Source organism: Pteropus alecto, unplaced genomic scaffold (genome assembly GCF_000325575.1).
Source record: "Pteropus alecto unplaced genomic scaffold, ASM32557v1 scaffold40, whole genome shotgun sequence".
NCBI lineage: Eukaryota > Metazoa > Chordata > Mammalia > Chiroptera > Pteropodidae > Pteropus > Pteropus alecto.
Window position 1 is genome coordinate 14,602,562 of NW_006431919.1, and position 8,827 is coordinate 14,611,388.

General features: G+C 45.0%; 1 long non-coding RNA gene across 2 annotated transcripts; it reads right to left on the minus strand.

The window, feature by feature from the left end:
- Positions 1–6,832: 6,832 nt before the first annotated feature.
- Positions 6,833–8,596, minus strand: LOC112475234. Of its 2 annotated transcripts, none has more exons than XR_003044632.1 (3): positions 8,471–8,596; positions 7,726–7,821; positions 6,833–7,559 (listed from the first exon to the last, which is right to left on the minus strand). It is a non-coding gene; the product is annotated as an uncharacterized LOC112475234 (long non-coding RNA). The 2 variants fall into 2 exon arrangements; XR_003044633.1 differs by having other exon boundaries at positions 7,698–7,821.
- Positions 8,597–8,827: the final 231 nt, after the last annotated feature.

Consider the following 8,827-nt stretch of genomic DNA (forward strand, 5'->3'; position numbering starts at 1 on the left):
ACCTAGTAGTTGTTGTTACAGTTCAGGCAACTTTCAATGAGTTGTGTTCCATGACAGACACCATGCTAAATGAGATGAGTGTTGAATAAAATATAAAATACAGTGCTATTTTTATTATTATTTACCAGTCGTAAACATTTTCATTCTCTCCCTCCCCGCCTCTGAAATGCTAAAATGGTTACTGAACAATTTGAAAGTAAGTTGTAGACATCATGACACTTCACACATAAATGCTTCAGCTTCAGTTTATACCTCTTAAGAACAGGATTAATCTCCTCCATAACTACAATACCACTATCACTCCTGAGATGCTTAACATCAACGCAGTAATACTGTCCACAACACATGCCAGAGTCACATTTCCCTAGTTGTCTCAAGAATGTTCTTTGTAGCTTTTTTTAAAAAAATAAGTAATCCAGAATACACTCATGGATCACACATTGATTCTGGCTCTGTAAAGAAAGATATAGAGTTCTCAAATCAATATTTTGAGAAAGACCATTTAGACTCCAGCTAAGAGGAAAAATACTTCCATAAAGGCCCCTTGAATGCTACATAATTCTCATTCCTCACTGCAGACGAGCAAATTACTTCTTAGAGGGGCATATGGGCTCCTAATTATTCCGACAGATTAATGCCATCTGCTCCCTATGAGAAGCAAAAATAGTTTTAAAAAGGTGATGTCAGGAAATCCTAGGCCCTGATCAGGGGATAGCCCCTGTCCTCAAACACATGCTTATGTCAGTCAGTGCTAGGCCTGTTTTAGGCCCTGGAGATGTGAGAAAAATAAAAAGTAACAAAAATAACCCTGCCCTCACAAGGTTTAAAGTCTAGTTGAGAGAGAAAAAAACAGAGAGAGAGAGAGAGAGAAATAAAGAAATAAAGTAGATGGAGGGACTTATAACCTGACCTTGAACAGTGAGGGAAGAAGTCAGATCTAAGCTGGAAGCTGAAGAAGGAGAATTCACAAGTTGAAGACAGAGGAGCATGTTTGATAGGGGAACTAGCCTGTGTACGGGTCCAGAGGTGAGAAGAGTTGAGTGTGTGCAAACCACAGATATAAGCTCAACTGTGCAGTGTGAGGGGAGGAGGCATAAAATTGATGGACCACAGCTAGCACAAACTGGACCTTACAACACATGTTAAGTTTCGTGGACTTTATCCTAAGACCATTGAAGTGTCATCGAGGGGTATAACATGATCAGATGTCCTGGCACATTGTATAGAATGATGGGGCAAGTGAAAGCCGAATTGGGAGGCTGTGCAGGTACAGGTGCTGATGATCTACATCTAAGCTGGTGGAAGTGGGGATGGAGAGATGGGAACAGGAACATGTTTTGTAGACAGGATCCAAGGCTCTTATAGATAAAATATAAGGAAAAGAAAGAAATCTAGGAAAACACCCAGGTCTCTGTAATTAAAATGATGTTTTAATTACAGAGGTAGATAAACTAAAACCTGAGGGCCAGTAGTCTGTTTTGTAAATATAGTTGTATTGGCACAGAGCCATACCCATTTGTTTACATATCATCTATGGCTGCTTTCAGCTACAATGAAAGAGGTGAGTAGTTTCGACAGAGACCAAATGGCCTACAAAGCTGAAAATATTTATTATCTGGTTCTTTACAGAAAAGTTTGCCAACCTCTGTTTTAGACATTGTATTCCAGAGATGCCTCAGGAAGAAAAAGAATATTTTCTTCAAATAAATTTGGACAGTTCTGTATTCTGTTTTGTTTTCTTGGCTACTCATCATGGGTATGGGCACATTGAAAGCTCTGGGAAGTCCCACAGAAAGGCAATCTCTTTATTAAAGCCAAAATTTCCCAAGTGTATTTGCTCTCAGATCATTTTTGAGTTTGACCCCGAGAAATGCACCCGGGGACATTTGCTTTAGAAAGAGTATGAGATGCAATGGGAAAGATTGATGAGACTATAAGTTGCAAGAATCAGACAAAGGAGACTGAGCTAGGGCTCAGGTCTCAAAGATGGAAGTGATATACGAGGCGGCCACGGAGGCAGAACCTTCAGTTTCCTACCTAGGTAACTACAGGAACATGAATGAAGATAGAGAGTGAAGGAGGATAAGAAGTTGGCTTGAGGAAAGGGGCGAATTCCAGCTTAGACACATTGAGTTTTGTTGGCTCAGAGTAAGCAATGAATTTCTGCTTCCGGGAGGATGGAGTAGGCATGGTTTCTCTATTCTTCCCACTAAGTAAAACCCAGAACTTGGGACATTATATAAAAACAAACATAAGAAGACTCAAAGTGTAGAAAAGAAGGCAGACGGCTAAGGGACCTCAGGACCCGAGGAATGACACGATGATAAGTGTGAGTTCCCTAAATTTTCTTTTTGCCTCACGTATCCCAGATGGAGAGCTGGAGAAAGAGAAAACCCAGAAACAATGGGTGCCGACTAAAAAATATCCAAAAAGCCTGCTCTTTCTAGGCAAAGGACCAGGAAAGGGACAGGCGAGCAAACAGAAAGCTTTTAGACAATAACCTCCCTGTTCTAGCTAAATACCGACAGAAAAAAATGTGGCTCACTTTCACCCACACCTCAAGAGGATAGGATGAACAGGTGCCCCAACACTTCCCTGAGATGGTGTCAGAGAAGGCCAATGAGGAACACCCCCCCACACACACACACACAGGTGTCAGTAAGGTGAAGTGGGAACTTCCACCTTCACCTGACAGTAACGAGGCGCTGTCCTTGTGCCCACTCCCAGTTCCCCTGATGGAATGGTATCAGAGAAAGCCAGGTAAAACCAGTTTATATAAGATCCAGAGACTCAGAACAATATAAAAATGTCCTGGTTTCAGTCAAAAGTCATTTGTCATATCAAGAACCAGGAAGATCTCAAATCAAATGGGGAAAAAAAAGACAATCTATAGATGCCAATACAAAAATCACAGAGAAGTTAGAATTATTCAATGAAGATTTTAAAGCAGCCATGTTAAAGATGCTTCAATAAACAACCATCGACACACTTGACACAAATGGAAAAAGTTAGAGAGCCTCAGAGAAGAAATAAATGACATAAAGGAGAACCAAATGGAAATGCTAGAACTGGAAGACATAACAACTGAAATGGAAAGCTCAGTGGATGGGTCTGACAGCAGAATGGAGGAGGTAGAGGAAAGAATCAATGATCTGGGAGATAGAACAATAGAAACAACCTAATCGAACAGAGACAATAGACACACACACACACACACACACACACACACACACACACACACACACAGGAACAGAGGCAACCTGAGGGACTGTAATAAAAGGTAGGAGTCCTAGAAATAGAGGAGAAAGAGGGTGGAACTCTAAATGGTCTCAGAAATAATATCTGAAAACTTCCTAGCTTTGAGAAGAATCATCACACTAGGGATTCAAGAAGCTGAGTGAACTCCAAACAAGATAAACCTAAGAAATCCACGCCAAGACATATAATTTAACTTTTTTTAAAAACATGGTATGTAATCTTTTATCGTTTTAATTAAATATATCGGGGTGAAATTGGTTGCTAAAATTAGATAGATATCAAGTGTACAGTTACATAATATACCTACCATCTGTATATTGCATTCTGTTCACCACATAGTTAAACTTCTGAAAACTAAAAACAGTAAGCAAAGCGTCCAAACTTTACTAGGCTGTCTCGGACCTTTAGAGGCTACTGCAGTGAGTAGCCAGGGCCAGGGAGCAGGGACTGTTCAGCCTGGATCAAGGCGTCAGTGACAGTGCAGAAAACCATATGTTTGGGACCAGAGAACCTTGCAAGAATTTAGAGCGACCACCTCCTAGCTTGGATCCCCCCACAGAAAAAAACCTCCTATGGTTTTCAGTGGAATGGGAACAGGACTCTTTGGTCTGTTAACATACCAACTCTTCAGGGCCTGCCACCTGCTGCTCCCTTAGCCTGCAATGCATGTTCTTTGCCTCTTCACATTGCTGGCTACTTCAGATTTCTACTGAAATGTCACTTCCTCGGAAAGGCCTTCTTCTCTGGCCCTGTCTAAGATAGATTTTTCTACCAATCCCCAGCCTACAAAATTTTGTCATATACCCTATTTATTTCCTTCTTGTTATTGATGACAATAGGCCATTATTTATTCACTTGCTGACTTGTGTATTGCATATCTCCTCTACTAAACTGTAAGACCAGAAACCTTTCAGTGTCCTGAGCACTGGACCCATTGTCTGGTACAGTTGACAGACAAGAGTCATGTTGAATAAACAAATAAAGAGCTGAAAAAGGAAGGGACCCAGCTTTAAAAAAACAAACAAACAAAAAAAACTCCTGTTTCTGGAGCCGAGCTAGCACTTTATTTACAATCATCTCATTTAGTCGTCACGAGCAGTATTGTATGGCGCGTATTATTGCTCCAATCGACAGACGAGGAAACTGAGGCTCGAAGAGGTGCAGTCTCATGCTCAAACACACATCAGCCAACATACGGAGCCAAGTTTCACACAGATTTTTTTTTCTGCCCATGGATGTTTCACTACTCCACCCAGCCATTCTGTTGAGGCAAGTTATTTGGGTTCAAGTCCCAACCCTACACCTTTCTTACTAGTATCTTATAAAATTCACTCAGGTTGCTCATCTAAAATTCTGAGCATAAGGCGTCAAACCAGGAGCAGTGGACAGATAAAGAGCATTTCATTCCACCCTTCTCTAAGCAGTTGGGCTAGAGTTTAATTTAAGCCCCTGGGTACCATGGCGATGCAAGCCTTATAAAGCTCTATAAATACCCCTAGAGAGGCTTCTTCTAGCCAGCCTGCTGGTTACAGCACCCCACCCCCGTTCCCACGGGGGCTCCTCTTCTGCCTTTGGGGTGGGAGGGGAGGAAAGCACTGCTTTGTAGGAACTCCCTCCCTCTGAGCACACTTTCTTTCTTCTCTCCACACCCCCACCCTTGAAACTGAGATTTCATCTCCACCTCCTCCTCCAGTGCATAATTCATTTCCTCGTTGGTGAAAGACACAACAGCTTCCAGCCTTCAGTACCCAGAGACCTTTTGATGGGAGAGTTGAAAACCTCTCCTGCCAGCCTCAGGATTGCCTCGGATCCTGGAGAAATCCAGTTCATTTAATGAATTGAACCAGCAAGGAAAAAGGGGAAGGAGAGGAGGGGAGGCAGCCAGGACCGAGAGAACAGTGCGCCTCCTTCTAGGGAGACAGCTCAGCCTATCAAATCCCCCGACAGCTACCCCCCAGCAGGGTCTTGTTGACAAGCACGGTGGAGGTCAAAATTCAGGTTGATCCATCTTCGGCTTAGCATTCAGAACCCCTACTTCCTCTCCTTGTAAACACAGCTCTGACCTCAGCATGTCCCCTCCCACCTCTCACCACTCCAAGTAGATATGCAACTCAAATGCAAGCCGAAGTTCGTTCGACCGTCTCCAGGCTGCTCTTCGAACCAGACTGTTAGTGCCCCGAAGCTCTCTTCCTCCTTCGCTGGCACAGGAGAGTCCACACCGTTGTGAATCCAGAAGTAAAAACCCATCGAGTTAGAATTTTGACTCTACTATTTATGTGACCATACAAAAGTCAAGTAGCCTCTCTGAGTCTAGGTTACGCATCTATAAAATGGGACTAATAAGTACCAGGGCAATGAGTCATTATTCATAGAAGCTCCCTCTCCCTATTTGTAAAATCAGTTGGCAATGCTTGACTTATTTCGATTTATTTTCAAGCACTGAAGACCCAGAGATAAATAGAAACCATCTCTTCTGCCTCAGCTCTCAGACTGCCAAGGTTTCTTCCACACTCATTTTTTTCTCTGGCTCCCTTCATTGGCCCAATTATGAACTTCAGCTAATGCATGACTAAAGAAAGGGGACATTATCGGCTCGAGCATAGAAATGTAACTGTGTGCATTCTCCGGGGTGTGTGGGAGGAACAGCAGGAGGTAGAGAGGTACAGTCATGGAGTCGGAAGAAACTTCTCAGCAGAGGTTTCCACAGCCTTCACTTAAAGAATGCAGAAGCCAACAGGAAACTACTGCTAACATATCCGTTTCTTTTTTTAAAAAGCTTAATTTCTCCTCTTTACCATCTTTTTGAAATATATTACCCTGATGCTCTGAAATTCTCTGAAACACGTGTATGGAAACTGGTCTTTCTCCTTTGCTGCAGTAGTGGGGGAAAGAATTTAAGTGGGTGTCTCCTGTGGGCTACCTAGATGTGAAAGCAAATGAAGAAAGGCTTGGCCTGTGGTCACTTCTGCTCGGCCCCCATGGTGGCCATGCCTGTCTCCTCCAACTCCACTCATGGGCAGCCGCACACAGCCCCAGAAGAAAGGCCGAGAGAGGCTGAGCTTCTTGCCTTCAGTTCAGATTCCTGCAGTTCAGTCACCTGTAGAGTAACGTCCCATACGCTTTATCACGCGGCTCAGCCGGTTTTACCTTTAATCCCTTTCACATTTGTCCTCCGCCTTGAGGAATGCCTGGGGATGATTCACTGCCATCACATGGGGCAAGCAGTCATTTATTACCTCACCCTGCTTGCAGCTTCTGGAAGATAACCTGGGATTCTTTCGAACGGACAAACAGACTAAGACTGTAAGGAGTTAGTTCCTGCTCTGGTTATACTTTCCTGCTCCGCAGCTCAGGCCTCAAGGTCTGAAGGAACAAGCCATTTGGAAAATGCCAGGGCTTGGGCACCTAGGCTAAAAAGAAAGTTGGATTTGGCAGTTTAGAAGGTGATTTCCCTTCACAAAACAACACTAGCCAGTGAGAGGGCTTGGTCACAAAACAAGACAAAAACAAAATCAGTAATTAGGATTATTGCAAGCAACCACACACAATTTTCAGGAAGGGGAAGGACATGGGCTTGTGTTTGGAACAGAAAATACTTTATTGGTTCACATTTCATAGGGGTATGCTTGCTGCCAGGCATTGATGCTCCATATGTAACACATGAGGGCTCTGGGAGCATGGCTTACTGCTGACTGCCAGGCCCTCCAAATTTCTCCTCTCCCATTTAGCTCTTATAGCCAGGCTACTGAGTCTGTATTATCATGATGTTTTCCAGACCTAAGACTGAGATTTCAGTTAAGCAAGTTACTCAAGTTCAAAAGGCCAGAATATAGGGTGGATTTGGGGCCCAAACAGACCGATTCCAGAGCAAAATGACATTATTTGAGGACCTACTATAATTAAAAAAACAAAAAGGAGAGAACGAGAAAGAATTGGCGACCGTGTGAGAGGGGTACTGTAGCTGGACAGCTACAAGCTCTGTGTCCCTGGCCAACAGTGTGGCGCCCGAGGGCCTCATTTCTCACCGGGAAAGTGGGCACAATAAGTAGTATTGCCTACTGCGGAGGGCTGTCGTGAGGGTTCAATGAGATCATGTGTGTGAAGCATCTAGCAGCACGGTGGCTTTCCTTTTGAGCTACTGCCTTAGTCAGTAGTGGGAGGTCGTCACCCGGTGAAGGCTTGGCCAAGCGGAAGAAGTGTCGAGGGCTATGGGAATGCCCCATGAAAGGATGGGGAACTCCTACTTTGGGGTGTTGGTGGCCAGTCTGAGGCCCATGTTTCTGGACTTCCGTGGATGGCATCTACAGAATGAAGGAGAGAAGGAAGGGCTAAATGTTGAGCCCATAGGCCTGGCCGCGGGGAACTGACTTTGCAGAAGGCGTTTTGAGGTGAGGAGCTGCGATGGTGGGTCTTCTCTAGTGAGAGATGAGACCACGAACCTGGGATTCTCATCCTTGTTCAGCATACCTGGGCCCATACAGCACAGGATGCTGGCTCCTCAGGGAGACTGAGATTCAGCCAAGAAGATACACTGCCCTGGGCTTCATTTCTTCAGTCCAGCTTCTTAATATACATCCAGGGCAAAAAAAAAAAGTAAACATACACTCAGGAAACACACAGAAGCCAGTTGATTCTCAACTCAATCGTGCTACCTTCTTTTTCGTATTTAATCACATATTTTTCATTTCTCAAGAAAGCTTGTGTCTGATTTTTTTAATTTCTCCTATTTTTTTTTCAAGGTGAATTTTTGCTTTGCTTTTATTCTTTTTCATAACCCCCTTACCCCAAATCCATAACTTACCACTTCAGGGTATGGCAGGACAGAACGCATGTGCATCTGCTAGCCCACAGCCTGGGACCAGGTTAAGTGCTTAATTTATCCAACAACAACATTGCTATTACTTTTACAAAGTGCTTACCCTGACACCTTTCGGAGGCGCTCCTGGGGTAGGGGATTCAGAGCACTCCTAATTTTACCAACCCAGAGGAGAGCCAGCTACACTTGCAAATACGGGGGGTGGGGGATGGGTGAAACAACATGGGGCGAAGAATGGAATAAGAGTGAGACAGATGGTGCGTGTGTTGGGGGAAGGGATCTGAGATCCCGATAAACTTACGGTCCCCGATTTACAAGAATGTTTCTATTTAACCACTTCTTGCCTGACTGATTCTACATAACAGAGAAACGTGCATTTGTATGCTTTCGGGCCACCTGTGCGAAGAGCCTGGACCCTCGGGGTGGAGAGAGCCAGGAGCGTTGGGAAGCAGAGGCACAGCAGGTCTTCCTTCAGCCTCCTGGGGCTCCAGTCTGGGTCCCGGACCCAGGTGAGGGACGGTCTCCCTTTGCTTTGAGAGGGGCAGCATAGGGGCGGCCGGCCCACGGTCGGACTGTCCCACGAGGGGGCGCGTCTCGGGCCGTAGGACCCGCCCCCGCGGCGCTGGGCGTGGGGAGGAGACCTGGGAACCCAGGGGCCCGGCGCTCCGCCTCCCGTTTCCGGGGCAGCGGGATTACCTGCACCGCCCTAGCCGCACCTGGCGGAGGCAGAAGTCGCAAATCGAGAGAGCGCAG